This window comes from Triticum aestivum, chromosome 1B, assembly GCF_018294505.1.
Source record: "Triticum aestivum cultivar Chinese Spring chromosome 1B, IWGSC CS RefSeq v2.1, whole genome shotgun sequence".
In the NCBI taxonomy this organism is placed as follows: domain Eukaryota; kingdom Viridiplantae; phylum Streptophyta; class Magnoliopsida; order Poales; family Poaceae; genus Triticum; species Triticum aestivum.
Window position 1 is genome coordinate 86,588,791 of NC_057795.1, and position 3,173 is coordinate 86,591,963.

Consider the following 3,173-nt stretch of genomic DNA (forward strand, 5'->3'; position numbering starts at 1 on the left):
GCCCCGCAGATCAAATTGCTAATCCAGCCTTTGATCCTGTTCTACCCTGAAGTATTACCATCTTTATATCGGGATTGTTATAGGAATTGCACACCATCCTATGAACTCTTGGTACAGTGATACTTCTTGCCATCATTGTTCATTCCTCGGTTCCATGTTGTTGCAGCCGGAGTGCCGACAAGTGAATCATGATGTGTGAACTCAATACTCCTAGCAACCCCATTGCTTGGTAGTTAATGGACAATAATCTTATTCTTAGTATGTTGGTTATTGAATCACCATTCTAAGATTGATCGTGCTACCTAGTCTTTATTTCCTGGTGCACTCTTTGATTGATGAGTTAGGATTTTGTCAAGTCCTCGCTCATTTGATCATATCATCTTGCTCTGGAAAGCAAGATTGTTCTCGAGCTTAGTAACATATCGGTGGTTCGTGATTTTCCGAATATCTTCTCGAAAGTATCACCAGGTTGTCGCCTGACTGTTATGTTAAGCTCGTGATCAAGTTGGTTTATCCTGTAAACCACCCTTTCTCCAAGAATCCGTGTTGGATACCCCTGAGCTAGTTGGTTAAGCTATGCATCAACTTGGAGAGTTGGAAGATAGAAGCTTGCCCGATTTAGTTCATCCAAAGGGATATTCTTGTGTAGTGTGTGTTGAAGAAAGATGATATCTTCATCGATTGGTCCTTGTGATCAGTTGCTGGACCTATTGTCTTATCAATCCTTTGATTTGAGTGTGGGCTATCGTCAAATCAAATCAGTACCAACGATGCTCGTAATGTTGTCTTATTTCATGGTTGATCCCTCGAGCATACACCATTATATCTTTTAGGTCTGACCAATGCTATCACTTGTTCACTTAACTATGGAATTCCTTTTAAAAGGAAACCCAGATGAATTGTTGTTGTGCCCATTGACAACATCCTTGTCTTCTCCATAATTTTGCTGAACATTAAGCTAGTGTTGGAAACTTTTGAAAGCATTTGCTCATGCTAGCTCATGAAGCATATGTTCGGATGTAAGAAGTGACTTCCTCTAGTTCATGTGCATTTGATGCAAGTTGCCGCTGTGGACTCGAGAAAGTCAATGTTGCTTCCTCTGGAATCATCGCAAGTCAGTCATGCACACGTGCGAAGTATTCTGTGGTCTGGAGACTTGCAACCTTCATTCCATATGTGTATCCTAGCACACCAAGCCACTGATTGATTTGTTCAAGGAGAAGGAGTATCTTCATAAGAGCTAATCCGGACTTATGAAAGAACTTCGATACCCTCGTTGATGGTTCCCCCTCCTGAACTCGGTAGTGTTTTATTATAAGACTACCACGTGGTCATGCTTGTCTGGGACAACGTGTTCACATGTTTGTAGCAGAACCAACTCATGTTTTGGAGCTTGCTATCGTAGTTCATCTCCCGAGAATCCCGCAACGTCATCTCGTCGATTTGTGTTGCAAACTTTCATTTTTCTTCCTAAGACTCGATGAGCCTGGAATATCCTAACACCAACCAGAGCTGAATCTCAGGCAGATATGATGGTTGGAACATTTCCCTAAGAACTATAATATTGGTCTCTCGATAACCGGTAAGGTGGATGTCGTGGCCAACACACTCATCCGGTAGACCTATTATTATAGTATCTTGTTTGAGGAAGTTGGCCACCACCCCCCCCCCTAGGGATTTCGTAGGATTTACTCCCTAGTTGCCCCTATGGATTTTGAGATCCCGAAGTCCGACCTTTTACTTGATGTTCTAGATATCAAACCATATCTATGAATGGGTTACGCTAGCACATCAAGGAGAACATTAGAAGCGGAGTGCTAAATGTCTCTCGGTCGATCGTCCAGATTTTGTTCCTTGGCTCGCTAAGGTGAAATCTGAGAAAGTGTTATCCTCCTTTGCATCTGCATCGTCCATCGCTATTCATCATGTTAGTAAGTTGTGTTGCCAGAATCCTTGACACGGATATTGGTAAAACCTTGATGATTGTGGAAATGCTCAAGTTCTTGAGAACACGCACAAGCACTACGTGTTATCATCGGCTCTAGCTGGGTTTGCTCTCAGTTCCCTCGGCAATGCTATGATCTTTTCAAACAGTGAATTCACTCTCTATTGTTGGGTTCTTCCCCAGTTACTAGAATCATTCCCATCATTTGCATTTTGTTCCCAGCTTGCACCGCCAATGTGTCATTCTACCATGGGTCTCTTCCATTTCCGGTGATAAGCAAAATTCATCCATTACGTTGTCTTCAACAAGGTAATCCACATCATCCAAGTCAGAGTATGCCATTCTACTGACCCCCTCCAAACGATCGCTCGAGAATTGTCTTAGGCTGGTTTAAAGAGTTTCAATGATCTTTGAATCAAAAGTAATTCTTTTTGCCACTTAAGGGGATGTATCTTCGAGTCACCTTCCCTAAGGTGTATCGTTATGGTATCATGGCAATTCAACTCCTCGCTACGTTGACAACCGATTACCACCTTAAGCGTGAAGTTGTTGTCTACCTAGTAAACTCTCATCATCTGTCTCACTCCATTTCTTCAGATCTGTGCTTCGTCTCCCAGCTCAAGAGATGTTGCTATGTCTCATTCTGTGAATTGTTCGATCTTCGAGAAGATCGACCCTTCTAGAGTCTCCTTCTTCCCTCCATGTCATGTGACAGGATTTCTCAGAGCAAGACCTCGAGTCAAAGATGGTGAATGAATCAACGTTCAACTGAAGTGCACCCTGGATCATGAAGATTGTACTAGTTTGCGTTTCCCCTTCATCCTACCCTACGCTTGAATCTCGAGACGAGATTCTTGTTTAGTGGGGGTGAGTTGTCACATCCCTAGCTTCAGGCATTGCTCTAGGTTAGCCTCATGTGAGCATCATGTTTAAATTCAAATGAAATTGAATTGAGGAATTTTCAAAGCCTCAGAAACCTCTAAAAACAACCAACAATTAAATCTTCTCAAATGAGTCCAAGAAAATGTTCCTGTTATTCCATGGAAATATTGGTGAGAGGTAAAATTTAAACCAATATTTTTGGAGTCACAGAGATATTTATTTTGGCCATTTGAATTAATCCAATAACTATTTTCTTTGGATTTATATTTAATATATATTAAATATGACTCCAAATAATTCTGGAAGTTTGTGAGTGGCTTTGTATATATTTTAGCAAACCACATAA